This window comes from Protopterus annectens, chromosome 4.part0 (genome assembly GCF_019279795.1).
Source record: "Protopterus annectens isolate FY-2018-M chromosome 4.part0, PAN1.0, whole genome shotgun sequence".
In the NCBI taxonomy this organism is placed as follows: Eukaryota; Metazoa; Chordata; order Ceratodontiformes; family Protopteridae; genus Protopterus; species Protopterus annectens.
In genome coordinates, this window is record NC_056733.1 from 940,312,659 (window position 1) to 940,333,975 (window position 21,317).

Consider the following 21,317-nt stretch of genomic DNA (forward strand, 5'->3'; position numbering starts at 1 on the left):
TTCAGTGGATATTCCTCTAGTCCTTTCATATTTGTGTGAATTGCATAAAGGTAGGCTGACTTATTCTTCAGTTAAAGCCTATTTGTCAGCCATTTCTGCATGTCTGCCTTTGTGTCCTCCCTTAACTTCTAGGTCGGAGGCCAAACTTTTCCTAAAAGGCGTCCTTCACATCAGACCTCCCATGAAACTTGTTCCTCCTCCCTGAGACCTAAATTTTGTCTTGGAAAAACTGACCCAGTCTCCCTTCGAGCCTGCTGCTTCCTCTTCCCTAAAATCGTGCACTTGGAAAACTGTTACTAGTAGCCATTACTTTTGCTAGGTGAGTTTCAGAACTGGCTTATCAACCTTTTCTGATTTTTCACAAGGATAGGGTGTCCCTGCCTACTAACCTTTCTTGCCTAAAGTGGTTAACAACTTGTCCCTTAGTCAATCTATTCATCTACCCACCTTCTTCCCTTCACATCAAACCCCAGTGAGAGGCTGCTGCACACTTTAGATGTCCATAGACAACTTAGATTTTATCTGAACAAGACCAAACCCATTAGAAAGGCTGAACAATTGTTTGTTTCCTTTCATCCATGGCACTGGGTAAACCTATTTTTAAACATCCAAGAAAATGACATTAATATCCAACAAATAAAACCGCATAAAAGCAATAAGTATCAAGACAAGGAACACATGCAGGCTGTACCACGGCTGCTATTAACGTTATTGATAAGCACTTTCAGGGAATCAACCCCTTCATCAGACCACACATCAACAGTTCTAGCTAAATATATACTACACCAAATTAAGAACATTTAAAAACAATTCAGTCCTTAAGGGAACAGTAGCATAAAAAAAATCAGTAGACTACATAGACATATCAAATCATAATCAAAGCATAAAAATCTTTAAAAAATCTAATTAAAATATGCTACATGGAGCAATACCACAATCATACATCACAAACACAAATCAATGTTTCAGTGGACAAGCTTTTAAGAAAGGTTTCAGGGATACCTTATTATTGAGACCTGGAACTCTATCAGCATTAAAGAACGTTATCCACTTTTGCTCTGCGGCCTCAGTTTGGTTCACCAAATCACCTCCTCTTCTACTATCATGTAATACCTCTAATACAAAAAACTTAGATGATTAGATCCTTCTGTTTTATTATGAACAGCAAGGGCACTACTCTCCTTAAAATTCTTAATATCCCTGTAGTGTTCAAGTATTCGATCTTTAAGACGCCTGTTTGTCTTGCCAATGTTATAAGAGAAGCATATGATGCAATATGCAAAATAAACAACGTTGTTCATCTTACAGTCGGCATGGCAAGTACCTTGGAACTTAAACTTTAAATGTGGGTGTGTAAAAATGGAACCTGAATGGATATGTGTGCATGCTGTACAACTTCTACACGGATAAGTCCCCACCCTGCCCGACCGACATTCTTTAACTGAGGCATCAGACCTATAGCATAACTGTCTCTTCAAAGTTTTATTGTTATTGAACGTAAAATTAGGTCTAGCTTCTATTACACCCTTCAAGCCATCAACAGTAGACAGGATGCCCCAATTTCTATTAATCACTTCACATACTACACTGGTGTTACTAGAAAATGTTAGGGGCGTTCTCAGTTTACAGTCACTTCTCACTCATGAGATTCGGTATTCTCCCTCTTGTTATGAGCACTGCAACATGGGAATAGGACAACCTAGAATAGTTGTGTAAAATGTTATAACCATAGATGTCCTTCTCTTCCATGTTGCAGTATTCTATCTCACCCTCCTTCCCCCTTGGTTCATGGTTAGATATGTCTTTGGTTTTCCTTTTACCTCTTATCCTTAGACTGGTGTTCTGACTGGGGCATCAGGTCTGAGGAAGGTATGTGCAGACGTCACTTTTATGGCTGACGCTCGCCTGTTCTATGTGCTACGTCACACACGTACCTTGCAGTAGTTTAAGTCTTTTGTGTACTGGCCAGATGTTCAGGTCGCCTAGGTGGGATCTCCCTCATGTTATAGGACATCTATGGTTATGGTAAGATTTTACACAACTATTCTGTCTCTCTCTATCTCTTGATCTTCCTTTCTGTTCCATCATCATCCATTTCCATTTGATTTATAACCTTTTACTTGATGAGCATTAACTGCGTAACTCTAAAATATTCCTTCATATCAGACAATCGTAAACCATCTTATTCTGTTGGGAGTAGCAGCTTATCCCATTTAACTCTTGCCCTCTTCCTAAATAAATGCCTTTAACCTTTAGGAATTATTGAACACAGTTTCTTCTCTGGTTGATAAAAATATGTATGACCTGTATACAAGACTAAGGGGAATAAAAACATTTCACTGCTTGTACAGTAAATTCTCAGTTAACTGGCACCCATGGAGACTGGTAGATGCAGAATAACTGTAGTTTCTAGTTGCTTGTGAGTTGCTATTAAAAATAGGCCTAATACTGTACCTTATATTTGTTTGGTTTGACTTGTTCTCAAGTTGGGGAGAGGGAGAATTTATTCCTATCTTCCTTTTTAAAACTCTAAAACTCTAAAAACGTAAGTTATGTTTCTGCGGGGGGGGGCAGAGTGTAGCACATGAAAATTGTACTGTATTTCTTGGGGGGAGGACAGAGTGTAGCACATGTAAGCAGTACTGGATTTCTTCGGGGGGACAGAGTGTAGGACATGAAAGCGGTACTGGATTTCTTCGGGGGACAGAGTGTAGCACATGAAAGTGGTACTGGATTTCTTCGGGGGGGGACAGAGTGTAGCACATGAAAGCGGTACTGGATTTCTGCGGGGGGGGACAGAGTGTAGCACATGAAAGCGGTACTGGATTTCTGCGGGGGGGACAGAGTGTAGCACATGAAAGCGGTATGGTATTTCTTCGATATTTTTTTGCCAGTTGCTTGAGTTCCAGTTAACTGAGAGTTTACTGTATCTTACTGTCCATATCCTTAATCAAGAGCTTCCATTTTTTTAAATTTTTGTATCTTCCATTTAGTCTGTTCCCATCTTAGCTGCCAAAACAGAATCATTTCAATCCATACTTCTAAACACTTTATTTATTTTATATTTGTTTTCTGGGATAGTCCGACTGGATATGTGTCCATTTTCAGCGGAGGCCCGGGGAGAAAACCTCCACATAGTCAAACATACAAAAGGTTACACAAGAAGTTAGAAAACAATTAGAATATATATAACAAAAGTGGTAATATACCTTATGTACATTGGTTTAGAAGTGTTCTCTAGTAGGGACTCTCAGTTCTCATGGACAGACATACAAAGGTTACACAAGAAGTTAGAAAACAATTAGAATATATAAAAACAAAGTGGTAATATATCTTACGTACATTGGTTTAGTAATGTTCCCTAGTAGGGACTCACAGTTCTCATGGACAGACACAATTACAAGTAAGATTGTAACTCACAGTTAGTCCCTAGTAGGGACTCACAGTTCTCATGGACAGACGTAATTACAAGTAAGATTGGATACATAGCATGGTGATGTAGTTAGATGTTATGATAATTACTGATTATGCTATGATAATTACTGATTAAGCTATTGTTTTATAACTTAATCCGGGTTGGTACATGAGCATAGCCAGTTCAATCTGAGATACTGTTTGAGGTATTTTTGAAGAGTCTTTTGGAGGATTGTAGGGTTATATAGTTTGGCAAGGCATTCCAGGTTTTGCCAACAAAGTTGGTGAACAGGGATTCATCTTATTGTATCATGGGTATTGCCGAACCCTTTCATATGTAGCTGCATTGATTACTACTATAGCTTCTGTTTGCAACACAAAAATGTTCATGTTCTGTAGTCCTACCTCGCCTTCATTCTTACATATGGGTTCGAAGCCGATCCTCGGCTCTGACTCAGTCGATAACAAAGCTCGAAGTCTCTCTGTTGGCTCATGGCAAGGTAGGTCTCCCATAGTGCACTAGTAAGAATCCCCAGATCTTGTTTGCTGCGTCTACGAGTTCAGAAGTGCTCTCTTTCTTGGCCATGGCGAAGTTGGATTTTTCTTCATTATTATTGTTAGTTAGTGATAGTTTTGTCATAATAGTTTAGTTTATATAGCTAGTTTTTTTGTTATTTACATATCTTAGCGCAGGTCCTTTTTGGGTCAGCACCTTTTTCTAATATTGTATTTTTTGCTAGAATAGCATTATATAATTGATAGTTGTGTGCAGTGTTTTTTACTAATTCTTATTAGCTAGTAGTTGGCGTGTTGAATTTTGCAATTTTTGCAGCAAATTCTTGATGCAGCTTCTTATCTGTTTATGGCTAGGTCCGTTTAAGTTAGAGGACCTAGTCCTCTTTTCCTGCCTTTCCCTCATGTTTGCGTTAGTAAAAACATGTCTAAGGAGTCTAAAGATCATAAACCTTCGGTTTTTAAGAAGTGTCTCAAATGCTCTCAAAAAATGTCAATAACTGATGGACATAGTAATTGTATTTACTGTCTTGGTGCCATTACATCTTCAGGAAACATGTTCCTTCTGTCACTCATTTAGTTCTCGAGTTCTCCAGGAAAGGAAGAACAAATTGATCCTGAAAGGTCTCCTTAAGCCTTCCTTTGCGGAGGATTTAGCCAGCTCTTCATCTTCACATTCTAGGTCTCCTTCCTCTAAAAAAGAGAAGGTCAAGTTGGCCAAGAGACATTCTCCCACACCGACTGTTCTATCTGGACCTCCTCATAAAATCTCAAAATTGGACAAACCTTTTACCTGTTTCGCTCAGAGCCAGTTGAGGTTATCGATATCAACACTCCAGTGTCGGCCTCAAGTTTTTCAGAGCCAACTACTGAACATTTACCTTGCAGCCGGTCTAGAGAATTTTTACCAGTCTCCCCAACTTTCAGATCTCCCATTTTGCAGAGACCTAGGTCACCTACCTTATCATCCAGATCCTCCAAAAGTCTTTCCAAAGAGGCTGTAGAGAGAGTAGTGCTTAGACTCTTGAAGTCGGCACTAGCTAATTTGTTGCTGGCTCCGACCCAATCAGTTCCAGAGCCGTCTAAGACCATACTCCCTGTTTCTGTTCCTCCTCCTCCTCCAAGCCATGTTGGTCCTTCGGAGCCAGAGCTATCGGCACCACTTGTTATGGAACCTTCGGTTCCAGCACCTCTCGTGTCTGTCTCAGAGCCAGGTTCCACTTCGACACCTTCAGCACCATCCTTGGTGTCTAGGAGCCAAAGCTCATGATTTGGGCCCGACAGGGATGCTTAGACCCGGACTTCTTTGGTTCTGAGCCTACCTCTTGGTGCGTCGGCTAGGTTGAGATCAGATCCTACATCTATCTTGGAGCCGAGGGCTACTTCCACTGAGCCGAGAGTGTCCTCATATCCAGAGAGATTTGCCTTTGAGATGATGAGGAGCATGCTATCTAGGTCTTCAGCTCCGCACAAGGGTACCGATGCTCTTCCCCCTCAAGCTCCGACCTCTGTCTCAGCACCATCTCTCTCTGTCTCTCGGCGGCAGAGACCCGCAGCCTTAGGAACCCCCATTGGGTGGTCCCCAGTCTTCCGAGACCTCCCCAGAATACCCTTCTGAGGAGCATCCTCAGAAGAGAACTTGCAACAGGAAGCATGTAGATTCCCCTGATGAGGCCATCACCTCAGACACTGACCTCGAGGAGTCAGAAGGGTCCCCTAGGTCATCCTCTGATGATATCTCCTTTGTAGATATCCTGAAACAGAAAGGCGGCTGGCCCACTGTCGCCCCTTCTGATGAGGAGTCAGTGTACCTGAAGGCTTTCGGGTCTCAACCTTCAGCCTCTTGGGTGTCTCCACCTTTCGATTAGCTCTTGGACCTAGTTGGTCAAAAGGTGTGGGAAACTCCTGATGCCATGGAACCAGTCCCCAAAAGGCCCAACAAATTTCTTTCAGTCCCCAAAGAGAAAGAGTTTTTGACTAAAGGTGTGCCTGTAGATGCCATGGTGGTGGTGGCAGCCACAAAGAAGGAACTAGTGGAGACTTCATCTGTCCAGCCACCAAACAAGGAGTCTTGAATGATGGATAGACACGGGAAGCGTATCTTCTCTTCAGCAACGTTTACACTCAAATCGCTGAATTACCTCACCCATTTTACTAGGCTTCAAAGATATCTCCTAAAGGAGCTAGGAGATACTCTTCAATGTACATTAGCTGAAGGAGTCCCTGAGAAGGTTACTGCTCAGTTGTCCACCTTAAACTCCATTGTTAACTCCTCCATGAGGCTGATATCTTATGCAGCAGATGGAGCAAGTAGGGCAGCGGGTTCAGGAGTTTCACTTAGGAGACACTCCTGGATACGTTTATGTAACTTTGTGGAGCCCTTCAAATCTTTTACCAATGCCCCCTTTGACGGTTCTTCTCTGTTTGGACCAAAGGTAAAAGATACACTCACCAGGTGCGAGCAGGAAGGGAAAACTCTCTCTGCCATGGGAGTACATTTTTCCGTCCTTCTAGACCATACCCTAAGGGTCAGAGAGGCGGAAAAATGTGGTTCAAGAAATCTCAGAGATTGTCCCCGGAAGCACAGGGTGATTCCTCCTTCAGAGGCGGAGGAGGAGGAAGTAATGGTAGATGTTGCTTTAGAGGTGCTCCTGAAGTGGGGCCTGACTGCACTTCTCTGGAGCCAGGTGACGGTTGCTTATCTTTGTATCCAGAAGGCTGGCACATCACCCAAGACAAGTGGGTACAAAGAATAATTACCAGGGGATACTCCATACCCTTCTCTTTCCCACCCCATACCACCAAGAAAATCCCAGATGTTCCACCCAATCACAGAGATCAAGCAACCATAGAAGTTCAAAAGTTGCTTCAAAAGAGTCATCCAAACCATCTCCGCAGACCAGATAGGATTCAGAACTTAGTCCAGATTCTTTTTAGTACCAGAATGAACAGGGGACTGGAGGCCCATTTTGGACCTCAGCAAATTAAATGAATCAGTGAAGAAGTCCAAGTTCCGAATGGTAACACTGCAGTCTGTACTCCCTCTGTTAGGGAAAGACAATTGGATGTGCTCCATAGACCTCCAAGATGCGTACTACCACATAAAAATGGACAGAGCATCGAGGAGTCATTTACGCTTTTGGCTGGGAGCCAGTCATTACCAATTTTGTGCTCTGCCCTTTGATCTCACCACAGCCCTCAGGGTGTTCACCAAATGCATGACGGTAGTGACAGCTCACTTGAGAAGTTTTGGACTCCAAGTGTTTTCGTACCTGGACAACTGGCTCCTGACTACCACCACCAGGCACCTACTTCTACAAGCCAGAGATTCAACCATCCAGCTCTGCACTCAGCTAGAGATTATGATAAATTGGGAAAAGTCTGCCTTGTCACCCTCTCAATATGTGACTTTTATCGGTGCAGAAATAGACACAGTTGCCATGATGGCGCATCTTCCTGCAGAGAGAATACAAAATCTGAGAAAACAGATATACAGTCTACTTCCTCAACAAAGAGTCAAAGCCAAGACAGTGCTGAAACTTTTAGGAACCATGGCCTGTACTGTAACTCTAGTTCCACTAGCCAGACTACATATGAGAATCCTTCAATGGCTACTCTTTTCTCAGTGATCTCTTCAACAACTGCTGCTGTCTCATCCTATTCTGATAATGGAATCTTACAAAAAGGACCTTCGTTTGTGGATTCAGCCCGATCAACTAATGATAGGAACACCTTTCATTCCTCGCCAACCCATAGCTACTGTGATCACGGATGCCCCCAAGATAGGGTGCGGAGGCATTATCTAGGCAGGACTGTCCAAGGCACATGGCAAGATCACGAGGCTCACTTGCATATCAGTGTCCTATAGATGAGAGCAGTGCTACTAGCATTGCAAGCACTTCACGACTTTCTTCCTCTAGGGATGATAGCAATCCAGTCCAACAATATGTCAGTGGTATGGTATATAAACAAACAAGGAGGAAGCAGATCCTACCCCCTATGTCGAGAGGCTGTTCGTGTTTGGCAGTGGGTCATATCTTCCCAACGCTTTCTAGTTGCAATGCATATCCTGGGGACAACCAGTGTGATAGCCGACAAGCTCAGCAGGACAATCTTGATGCCTCATGAGTGGTCTCTGAATCAGAAAGTCACAGAACAGATTTTCCGCAAATGGGGACAGCCTTGCTGCAATCTGTTTGTCAGTTCAATCAATGCCAAATGCAGCAGCTACTTCTCCCTTATCCCCCCAGGGGAGACACCGAGAGATGCACTTGTTCACAGTTGGCTCCCGGGACTTCTTTATGCATTCCCTCCCTTTCCGCTGATATTGAAGATGATCCAGAAAGCAAAGACCTTGGGAAGCAGAATGATTCTTATCACTCCTTACTGGCATCATCAGATTTGGTTCCTCTTTCTCAGGCCTCACCTTCTGGACGATCCATGGACTCTGGACCCAGTACCAGACCTTCTGACACACACATCAGGCACCTTCCATTCCTGCCTCCACACCCTCAACTTGACAGCATGGCTGCTCCACTTCCATCCCTAGTCAGGCTTCATGATTTCTCACCTGCAGTTACTCATATCCTCAAGTCTTCCCACAAGCCTTCTATGAGAAAATTATATGCTAGCAAATGGAAAAGATTTTCTATCTGGGCAAAAGAAAAAACGTAGATCCTTACACAGCCTCCATTCCCTTAGTGTTAGAATTCCTAACCAAACTTTTTCTTCAGGGATCAGCTGCAGCTACAATCAAACTTCAATTGGCAGCGATCTCCAATTTTCATTTGGGACAACATGAGCCTAATCGTATGGCTCACAGATTGTGTAAATCTTTCCTAAAAGGCACTACCTTGCTAAGACCTCCTTTTCAGGAACCTGTATCTCCTTGGGATCTAAATTTCATAGGTTCATAGGTAGGTAGTATGCTAGTGGCCCTAGGGCCTATACAAGCCTAGCCAAAAATGTACCCTGGCTTTCGCCACCCAAGAAAATTATTTTCCTGTGCCCATGTCAAGCAGAACCACAGAAGTGATCCCCGGGGTGAATTTCCTATTACCCATCCAATCATCAAGATTTTTCTTGAAGAGTGCTAATGAGCTCTGTTTGACATAGATAAGGTAGTCTGTTCCAGAGCATGGGAAGTCTCTGAGACAGTAATCTATCCCTCCAGCATGTCCTGTTTATTGTGGTGACAAGGTTTAGGTCCCTAGAGTGTGTAGCTCAGAGGGATTGGGATTTCTTTAAGTGGAGCATGTCCAACAGTTCTGGGTTTGACATAGCTTTGTATGTTAGGCAGAGATCGCCTCTGAGTAGGCGGTATGCGATGGAGTAAAGCTGGAGTTTTTTGAAACGGTCTGCGTAAGGCATCTGTTTGAGGCTAGTAATCCTCTTTGTGAAGTATTTTTGCAGCCTTTCCAGTTGTTGTAGATGTCTTGTGAGGTACATACCAAAAGGGGCGTTGTACTCTATAATGGGTCTAATGAGTGATGAGTAGAGGGGAACAATGACCTCTTTTTTTCTGGATGGGAAACCTTTTGTGATGAGGTGTGCCACGTAGAAGGATTTCCTGACCACTTTGGCAATGTGATTATCAAACGAGAGACTACTGTCCACCTGTGTCCCAAGGTCTCTTATCACACTTTTGGTGTTAAGTAGACTACCGCCTATGTGGTAGTTCATGGGTACAGAATTTTTACCAAAGAGGATGACAATGCACTTTTTGGCATTGAGCTTGAAACCATGTCTTTGACACCAGGCATCTGTCTCAGTGAGACCCTTTTGTAGGATGTCCACATAGTTAGGAGTTTCAATTATGGCTTCCCAGTCATCTGCGAATTTAGTTAGCCAAAGACCTTCTGTGTTAGCCTGTACTTCAGAGAAGTAGATACCAAACAGGAGAGGACCCAGGACTGAACCCTGTGGTACTCCACTTGTCACTGGTCTGAAGTCTGATTTGGAGTCTGCTACTTTCACAGTGTGGGTTCTTTCAGTAAGCCAGCTAGCAACCCATCTTGTGACATAGGGATTTATACCTAGTTTAGTGAGTTTATCTATAATTCCAAATTGTGGGGGATGGTGTCGAATGCCTTGGCGAGATCTAGATAGGCCTTGTGAACCACGTTACCCTCATCTATGGCTTTGGTGACTACTTCAAAGAAGTCTATCAGGTTTAGGAGACATGATCTGCCTTTTACAAACCCAAACTGTGTGGGGTCCAGGGTTTGGAGATCTTCAATGTCTTTGTTTATGAGTTCCATGATGATACATTCTATGGCCTTGCAGACGAAGCTCATCAGGCTAATGGGGCGGTAGTTCCCGGGGTCTGTTGTGGCCCCCCCTTTGTGGAGTGGGATAACTGTCGTGGTGTGCCATTCAGTGGACACAAAGCCTGTAGTGAGGCTATGATTGAACATGGTACTTAGGTGGGGTGCTAGTTCATTCTGTAGTTCATGTAGAAGGCAGCCTGGGATGTTGTCAGGTCCCATGGATGCTGTGTTCTTGGCTTTGGAGAGTGAAGTTTTTACCTGCGCAGCCATGATTACAGGAACTTTGCATTCTTCCGGTATAAAGATGGGCCCTTTAGGGGATGAGAGGGGGGTAAAGTTAGCACTGAACCTATCTGCCAGGATGTTGGCAATATCAGTTGGTTCTGTATATTTAGTGTCATTATGCTGTAACTCAGAGCAGATCTGAGTGTTTCCATTGAGATTTTTGACATAGCTATAGAATGCTTTGTGGTTGTCTTTAGAATCAGTGGCAATTTTGTTTTCATAATTAGCTTTGGAGGATTTTATGAGGGATCTCAGATTCTTACTGAGGCTGATAAGGGAGTTCCTCCAATCGTAAGATTTTACTCTTTTTTGCAACAGTTTCTTTCTTCTGTTGTAGAGTTTGTTTATGGTAGAAGACCACCAGATTGGCTTCCTTTTTTTGGAGGATAGCATCTTGGTTCTGTTAGGGATAGCACGATCCATGCACTTGTGTAAGTGCTTATAAAGTGCATTTGTGTATGATTCAGCAGTCGTACCTTTATTGTCCATCTGCATGGGTGTCATGAAGTTTGCCACTTCTGTCTTAAGAAGTGTGAAGTTGGCTTTGGAGAATTTTTTTACGGCTGTTTTCCTAATGGGGGGGTGGGAGAGGGATGTGGATGTCTAGGGTGATTAGCTTGTGGTCAGATCTGACCAACGAGGAGCTGACCTCTGGTGTGGAACACTGGTCACCCATGTTGGTGATGACCAGGTCTAGGATATTGCTGCCTCTGGTGGGGGTGTGGATAAGTTGATCCAAACTTACTTCCCCACCTTTTGAACCCGCACATACTTGTGAATTGAAGTTCCTTTCATGGAAGACCATTTTTCTAGTAGCTGTTACATCCGCCAGAAGAGTGTCAGCGTTACAAGCACTGTCAATCAAACCTATTTACTTGATCTTTCATAGAGACAGTTTCCCTTCATACAAATCCGTCCATCTCCAAGGTTTGCTCTCAGTCTAATTTGAATCAAACTATCAAACTGCCAATCTTTTTTCCTAATCATTCAAACAGTGCAGAATACAAGTATGATGACCATGCCCTGGCCCAGCAATCAAGGAGCCTCAATCCTCACCACTAACACCAGGGAGGTCATCTCCTAGAAGAGGAAAGGATAACTAATACACACAGTAAAGTACAATTTCCCTTAAGTGCACACAGAGATCACAGTCAGTCTGGGGCTGGTTGCTCCCTTGCTCACCAGGTCACCAATAAGACTCCCCACTAGCGCAGCTTTAGGGTCCAGGTCTCAGCCTAGCTGGGCAAGCTAAAACCTCCAGTACCCTCCCTGTCCAACCAGTGCTTTGTGTCCCTGCCCAAGTAGCTGACAACACACACACACTTTGAGATAAGTATTTATACAACTTCACAGACACTCCTGGGAAAGGCTGACACAGATTCTCCAGCTGTGCCCCTTTACCCAGACTATACGGTAGTAATTACTGCCACCACCCAACTAATAATATCAGTTACTAAAAGGCCCATAAAAGGGTGTCCAATTATTACTGTGCAATATTATAATCCAATGGTAGTATGACTATCAGTCTAGGCTTACTTTAGAGTGGACTATTATAATAACTTCTATAAATATGCAATGTACTCTAGAGCTTATCTCTACACAAATCAGCCACAGGTAGAAGGTTTTAAAAATATTTAATAATAAGTAATTAAAACACAAGACAAAACTACTACACCACAGAGATATCTAAGAGTTCAGAGATCACACAGAAACTTAAAATAATACAGTAGGACAGGTCTGATTTCAAAGAAAAATACCTAATTAATCTTTATACTAGCTTTAACTATTCCTACAAGAAATCACAGTGCTAAAACTTACATGTGAGCATAAGGCAGAGTGCTGATAAGTTGGATATCCAAAGTCAAAATGCTTTCAGTCTCTTGTGAGAAATAGTATTTAAACATTACTAACAAACATGTTTGCTGGGTCCCTCCCCAAATTACATCATTTTTGACATTTAGGTTTTCCCAGGCAGACAAACTGCATTATTTAGCAACCTAACACCTGCACAGAAACTTACAACAATAGAAGACATTTCACATGTATATTCTAACAGAAACTAGAGCAATAAAAGCATCTTCCACATCTAAATTCTGGTCATAAACTTTAGCCTTAAAGCAATGGGCATGAAACCTTCATCCAGACACACTGGAACCGACTTGTAAAATATTAAAGTGATTCATAAGATCTTTTCAACTTGACACATTTGAAATACTTTGCCATCTGCTGTAAGGAAAACCAAGCTATGTTGCAACAATCTTGAAGTTCACATTTTTACAGTGTTTTCTTACATTTAAAAACACAAGCCTGTATTTTACATTTATGTATACAGTTGATAGAATTATGTATCAAATTCTATTTGACTAGGCTGGCAGCCTTCGCCCATCTCTCCCCAATCGTCACAATAAGTTTCATCAACTTGATGTTCACAAAGTTCTATCTACATAGAACCAAGGAGCTTAGAAGATCAGATCAATTGTTCGTATCTTTTTCTGAGACAAGAAAAGGTATGCCAGTCTCTAAGATAACATTATCAATTTGGATTTTGTTTATTTACTCTTCCAATGGCAAGGTACTCCAGTTTAAAATTAAGGCTCATTCTGCCAGATCCGTATCCACATCTGCTGCTTTTCAAGCCAGAGTCCCAATTGACAGTATATATGCAGCAGCAACTTGGGCTACCCCTCATACCTTTATTACTCATTACAAGTTGGATTTGGCCTCAAGGGGTAGAGCCTCCTTTGGTTCCATGGTTCTTAGGAATATATTCCCATGAGCCACCCGAGAAAAAGGCGCTAGGAATGCTGTCCCATATGCAAGAATGAAGGCGAGATAGGACTACAGAACATAAAGAAGTTATGTACTCACCATAGTGTTCCATGTTTGTAGTCCATCTCGCCCTTCATTCTTATGAACCCACCCACCAACCTCCGTCCATGTAACCTTGGAGGATCTGAAGCCAAGATAATATTTATCTTCTGTAGGGTGGAGACCTTTCATCTTTGTTGTTCCTTGTGGAAATACCTTTTATCACTTTTTTAGACAGCAGCAAACAAGATTCTTACTAGTGCACTATGGGATACCTACCTTGCCACGAGCCAACTGAGAGACTTGTAATCGTCCGGGTCAGAGCTGAGGTTTGGTTCCGAACCCGTATATAAAAATGAAGGGCGAGATGGACTACAAACATGGAACATTATGGTGAGTGCATAACTTCTTTTTTTTGGGGGGGGGTTTATCAAATACAAAGTAGTATTATCTGCAAATAATATGGATATTACTACACTAGTTGTATCACTGAATTTCTGAACCTCTCCCCATTTTCTTGCCACTATCTCTAACTATAAAAAAATGACAGAAGGAGAAAAGGACATCCTTGCTTTGTTCTACTGTTCAGACCGAGTTTGTCAAAGTGGAACACTCCTGCCCTCTAACTGTAAAATAATGACAGAAGGAGAAAAGGACATGCTTGCTTTGTTCTACTGTTCAGAGTTTGTCAAAGTGGAACAGTCCTGCCCTCTAACTATAAAAAAATGACAAAAGGAGAAAAGGACATGCTTGCTTTGTTCTACTGTTCAGAGTTTGTCAAAGTGGAACAGTCCTGCCCTCTAACTACAAAAAAAATAACAGAAGGAGAAAAGCACATGCTTGCTTTGTTCTACTGTTCAGAGTTTGTCAAAGTGGAACAGTCCTGCCTTTATTCCTGCCTTTCATACTTCATTTGTCCTCATTATTAAACCTGTTTATTCCATCAGGGAAATACGTGCTCCCATCGCTTTATTCCATACCTCTCAACCTGGAAACATCAAAAATCTGGACAAGGCCCATGAAAAATAGGTACAAATCTGTACACTGATTAACATTGAATTTGCATACATAATTACGTAGCCCCACCCACTCCAATGGAATTGTGGGGTATCAACTTTCAAATGCAAACTGAAGAACAGACAACCAAAATATGGCACCACTGACCCCCTGCAGCCATTCCAATGTCCCATTACCTGGCGATTTCACCACATTTACCATAAACACTAATGTGTGCATACTGCGTTACTTATACAATGATTATTTGGATTTTATTCTTGAATTTTGTAGCACAATGCACAAACACTAACAGATATCTGCTAAACAAAGCAATACTGTCTCACAATGAAAATAGAATTGGCATTAAAACTTCACATTCATTGAAACCCACGCCACATACAAAGAAAATGCATCTGGCCGGTGGTGGATAAAGATTACCTTTGGGCTGTTTTCAAATCATAGGCCCCTTGCACACAAAACAAGAAACATACATGTGTTCTTTGATACACCTTCCTGACTTTATTAAATTATATTCCTTGTATAATACAGCACACTTAAGACTTAGAGTGCATTTTAAATTATTTTTCCAGTATGCAATGAAACAAAATGCATGAACCAATAATGACAAAACTGCCCAATTCAGAACATTTCCATCATAAAAGTTTACTTACACACACACACACACACACCCTGGCTGTCACAAATGAAAAGCAATAGAACCCACAGCCTTCTGCATCAAAAGCAAGCATTCAACCTGTTGTGCTACTAACAACACAAAGTCACAAACCAATTTGGCATAAGCAGTACTGCTTAGACCAAATAAATGAAAAGCATATGCAAATAGTTCTAACACAAAATATAAGTGCCTACTGTAAAGTAAGAAACACACACACACATCCTGGCTGTAATAAATGAAAAGCGTAGGCAAATAGCTCCAACACAAAACATATGTGCTTGGCACTGCTGGCTGTAAAGTATGAAAAGCTGACCAGTAACTGTCTGCAGAATCTGACAAGGGAAATGCAATACAGTTCTAACACACAAAATATAAGTGCAAAGAAGCTGGCTGTAATAAATACACAGAGCAAATAGCTGGCTGTAAAATATGAAAATCTGGGTATTCTGACTGCTGTTAAGGAGCTCAGCTGAGCAATTGTCAGAGAATCTGACAGACAGCTAAAATATAAAAGAAATGCAAGCTGGCTGGCTGTAACAAATGCAGCCCATAAATGATGACTGCTGTTAAGCTGACCGGAGAAGAGTAATTTTCTCATGTGATCTCCAAAGCTTGAATATATCATGCTGAAAAAAGATTTACATAAAATAAATGATTCAGATTATTATCTGACAGGAGTCCACATTACAGGGACATGCCCAGAAGAATAGAGTATGTGCTTTATTTGAAACCAGAATGTGTGCTCTATGAATCCCTCCAAACAACAAATCAAACTTCAACACAAATCTCTTCAACATTTTCTTATGCCTGATGCATTGACATCTACTATTAATGTTTTATCTTTACATTTATATAATACAGCGCAACAATTCCAGTTAACACTATGAGATTCTCATAAATTCTTATAATTTTGCTAATAAATCTGATGTAAATTATGTCAAATTATTGAAGGGAGCATAAACAGATCCCTCTGTAAAGCAAAGACCCATCTTTATTTAGGCAAGCATTCACTTCTTTATATACTAGTAACACTTGGAAAGGGTTATTGTGAAAGAATAAAGCAACTCGTCTGGATTTACTAAATACTGAGTTAATATAAGCAGTGCAAACTTTTTTACAGGGCAGTATATTGGCATTATAATGAGAAAATGCACTTCAGTATTTTAATACACACATTTTCACGATGCATTAGTTTAAATAAAGGATTTATTTTACTCAGGCAGTTAACTAGACATTCTCCAAATCATTGAAGATCTAACACATAATACTGCCCTCTAAATTCAGCAAACATCATATTTTCCTATAAATGCATCACTCTAACACATTATATGTTCCTCTAAATGCATCACTCTAACACATTATATGTTCCGCTAAACGCATCCCTCTAACACATCATACATTTCTCTAAATGCAGCACTGTAACATAACATACTTTCCTCTAAAGGCGGCACTCTAACACATCATACATTTCTCTAAATGCAGCACTGTAACACAACATACTTTCCTCTAAATTCATCACTATCTACTTGACCAAGTTATAGCTAACCATAAGCAAGTCAACATATCAGATATCAACCTTTACGACCACTGTCTCTTTACTGTCAAAATTCACAACCAAGCAAAATACTCAAGCCTGAGCAAAACACACACACACACACACACACACACACACACAAGCCAGTCAGTTTCCTTACCATATCTGCCGAAAGATCCGTCCCAAGCAAGTTCTTTCATTCTGCGGCCACTCGCTCGCACTTGAGAAACAGTCCCAAACAAGCTCTTCAGGCTGTTGCAGGCCCGCGGCTAGTCCCAAACTGTTCCCGCTCGCATTTGAAACAGCCAGCCAGCCAGCCAGAAATGCGTGAGCTCCTATAGCTCAATTCTGACAGGCTGGTTGAGGGTGCTGATGTCATCGTGCAGGCTGGAATCCCCGAGGGAGCTGACATCATCGCATACGTGATGACGTCAGCTCCACAAGCCATGAAAATTAAAAAACAAACAGAAAAAAAATGAAAATGAAGGGGTGCCACTCGGGAATCGTGGCACCCCTTCATTTGAACCCCAAAACTCGGTAAAAAACGAGCAATTCAGCAAGGTTGAGAGGTATGCTTTATTCATAAAATCCCAACTGACTATCAAATGTTTTCTATGGAACCACATTTCTCAACAAGAGAAGTTTTTTCTTACACTCCAGTTCCCTTTAGAGCATTGCTCAGTTAGTGTTCTCAAATATTTGCCTCCCTTCCACAAAACCACACTGATCCATAGCTATCAGTTCTGGTAACACATTTGTCACACTCTTAGCTAATATACTTGTATTCACTTTACATTCTTATTTTTTAAAATTGAAATGTGTCTGTGAAACCCGATCCAAATGGTCTTTACCCTGTTTTGGTAATACTGCCACCACTGCTTTCATCCAAAATGTTGGCTTTCCCCCTTTTTTAAAATATCATTGAACAAAGCTCCCCCAGATCTTTGTGAGTCTCTTCCCTCTTAACCTCCAAATATTCACAGGAATACTGTTTGTTCCTAGAGATTATTATGTAGATTGTACATCTCTATGTTTATTTCATCTCTTTTTCTATTCACTGCTAATTGTTAAGCCTCATCTGTGTCTAACTTTGGCATAACTATGCCTTCCATAAATATTTTCATTGGTTTCTTTTCTTTCTTACCCATGATATTGTCATAAAAGTTTTTTGCTCTCCAGAGTTATAAAAAAAAGGCTCATCAGTAGTCTTACTAAAGTCATTCATATTATCCAAAAGCACCCATATATTTTTCTTTTAGCACCTTAGTTGTTTTTTTTCTTGTTCTGTGAAATTTCTTTTACAAAACTTTCTTTGTCAAATCCTCTTAAGTAATTCCTAGTACTTCTTTCTTTTTATTTCTACCATGCTTCTAAAGTCATTATCTCACTATCTTTTCTGAAGTAATTTTTATCTTCCTTATTAACTTGCAAAGCATAGCCTCTAACCATTCCTTAAATTCATCTCTTTTTAACAAATGAGAATGTCAGTGAATCATTTAATGTTACACTGTTTTTGTTGCATGATGTGATGATTACTGACTGGCCTGAATACAAGAGACGTTAATCCCCTCCTCTTGGCCCAGCAGACATCCTTCACCTTGACATCAGGACTGTGTATTAACATCATTGACCACTCTGACATGTTTTCATTTTTTTTCTTGCCTTTGTAGCCTGATTGTACTTTGCATCATCATCAGTTGGTCAGAAGCCAGTATTTTGAACAGCAGAGTGAAGTACGCCAGTGAGGAGCGATTTTGAGTTTCTGTTAGATGTCATTTGCTAGGTTGAATGCTTGCCTAGAGTGTGGAAAACAAATCCCTCACTGGGACTTCTACAGCCTTTTTTCCTGGACCTAGAGCATGATGTGTCCAACTGTCCTCGTTTTTATTCCAGAACAATAAGACATAGAGCTGAGTCCTTGAAAAAGAGATGCTCAGGCCCAAATCAACATTCCTCTGCATGGCGTCACAGAACTAGACACCAGGGAGAAAAAAATAAAAATATATCACTTAAAGCTCTTCTTAGTACCAAGAAAAGAAGGAACCGTGACACTTATCTTGGATTTGTCACGGTCTAAATACAATTGCACTAATCCCCAAGCCCAGAATGCTCACTCTGCAGAAGCTCCTGCCAGTGATTCCCCTTAGGCCTATATGGTCACCTTGGATGTAAAAGATGCTTGCCTTCACATTTCCATAGCAAAGCTGCACAGGAGGCACCTCCATTTCAGAGTAGATGGGAAGAAACTCAATTCTGTGCACTGCCCTTTGGCTTATCTACTGCCCCCTAGGTATTCCCAACATGCCTAGCTCCAGTAGTGGCACATTGCAAGACAAAAGGCATGCAGATTTTCCCCTAGCTAGATGATTGTCTTAGCTAGGCATCATCCATGAAAGAGCTACAACTGACCCTCAGTTTGATCTTGTTCATCCTCAAAAATCTGAGCTTCTCCTGAAACTAAAAAAAGTCAAATATAACACCCTCTCAAAAACTGGTATTCTTAGGGACCCTGGTAAACACACAGAAACAAGTGGCCTTTCTGCCCCCCAATAAAATTTTTTTTTCTATCCTATCCGCATACTCAGAAGCCTCCACCAGGAGGGATCAGTGACAGCCAAAGAGATTTTCAGGGCTCTGGGCTTTATGGTATCTTACATCCTAATGATCCCCCTTGCCATGTTATACATGAGGAAAATACAATACTGCCTAAAGAAGGTGTTGTGTCGGTACAGCTACACAACTGTCTTTCAAAATAAATCTGCTCCCATAAGTTAAAAAACAAAAGCTGGCTTGATAAATAAAGGCCTGCCTAGAAAAGAAGGGTGTTCCCTTCCAGTACCACTTAGGCAACCAGTTTATGAGCACGGACTCATCAGACCTAGCCTAGGATACTCCATTTGGTCGGTCTTCAAGTACAAAGACAGTGGGACATAGCACTACTCTGAAAGTGCATCAATCTAAAGGAGTTGATGGCAATTTACAAAGGCATGATGACATTCAAGTACTTATGAAAACCAGTGATAACTGTTGATAAGAACAGACAACACCACAATTATGTGGTACCTAAACAATTAGGAAAGTACCCACAAATAATAGGTTTTCACCTGATAGCACAATACGTACCAGGGAGAACAGCAACCTGGCAGATTACCTGAGTAGGTCTGCTTTACACCCTCGTGAATGGATGCTAAAACACTCAGTTTTCATCATCACAAGTCAATGGGGGTGTGCCAGATGCAGACCTTTTGCCTCAAAACAGGCAAGTACTAAAATATTGGCCAAAGTCAATCAGAAATGTAAGACTGATGCCTTTTCCTTCCCAGAGCTGGATCTATTTCTATACTCATTCCCTCCCATAACCTTTCACCCCCAGGTTACTAATCAAGATCAGGGATTAAGGGCCAGGGTGATCCTGATAGCACCTTTTTGTAAGGGCCAGGGTGATCCTGATAGCACCTTTTTGTAAGGGCCAGGGTGATCCTGATAGCACCTTTTTGTAAGGGCCAGGGTGATCTTGATAGCACTTTTTTGGTCAGGGCAGCACTGGTTTCCCCTATTGCAGAACACAAGCACATGAGAACCATGGTTGCTTCCACAGGAGGTAGTCCCTTTGAGCAGAACAAGGGAAATGCTATACACCCAAGCCTGGTGACGACCCTGAATCTTACTTCCTGGATGATGTGATCCTTCTCTCTCAGGGTCAGTTATTCAACAAGAATGTCATATCTATTGTAAAAGAAGCTAGAAAGCCCAGCACTAGAAAATCTTACATTTCAACATGGAAAATACTTGCTATTTGGTGCCAAAGCAAGGATCACTAACCTTCACTGGCAAGTCTGCTTTGGTTCTCTCCTACCAAGCAGAACTTTTCTCCAAAGGACACTCTTGTTCATCCATCAAAATCCACACCTGTGCCATCTCTGCCTGCCTGCCATGCAACCTCTTCTGGTTTCTCATCTGGTCAGGAAGGAGTTTCTTAAAGGTCATCTAGGAAATTCCCTGATGTTCATCGTGTTATACTGCTGCAGTCATCACACTTGGGTTATCCTGCCATCAAGCGGTCCCGCAGTCGGCCGAATCCCAAAGTCTTGGTCCGGCGTCGGTTGTCGTCACTTCTTCCCTGACGTCAGTGCGACAGGGGGATAAAAGAGGCAGCCGATGCCATTTTCTTCAGTCTTTCTTGCCGCGCGGTGCCCGAAGCAGAAGCAGTTCGCAAGTGCCAGTTGGCTAGCTCCTGAGATTTTCGAATCGAATTAAAGCCCAAAGTCTTCTCTAAAGCTAAGTACCCCATTGGGGAAACTTTTCTTGCCTCAGACCGATGTCAGACAAAGTTAATAATTACATTTCTTGTGGGAAGCAAATACCTCATAAGGATTTTCATTCTTATTGTATTCCTTGCCTAGGCCCAGACCACGATGTCTCTGGTTGTCGGTTTTGTGCTAGGTTCAACAAACGTACAATCAAGCATCGGGCAGATTTCACCCGACATTATTTTGGCAGAAAATTTAACTATAGCATGTCGTCGGAGCAACCGACATCAGCAATGATTAAAAAACGCAAGGATAGGGACAGGCAACCAAGGCCAAGACCAGATACCGAGGCCTCAGCAAGGCCTGCCGCCGGTTCTCCGGTTTTCAGCGAGGCGCCTACGCAGCCCCTGACTACCGCTGATTTAGAAATTCTGATGGCCTCCCAGACTGAATCAGCTGGGCCTCAAGAGCCGGTTCCCTCTCACCCCTCGGACGCCAACCCTGACGGTGATCCGGAGATTTTGGACAGGCCTTCAGTTTCTGAAGGTGTCTTCAAACTGACAAACTATCTC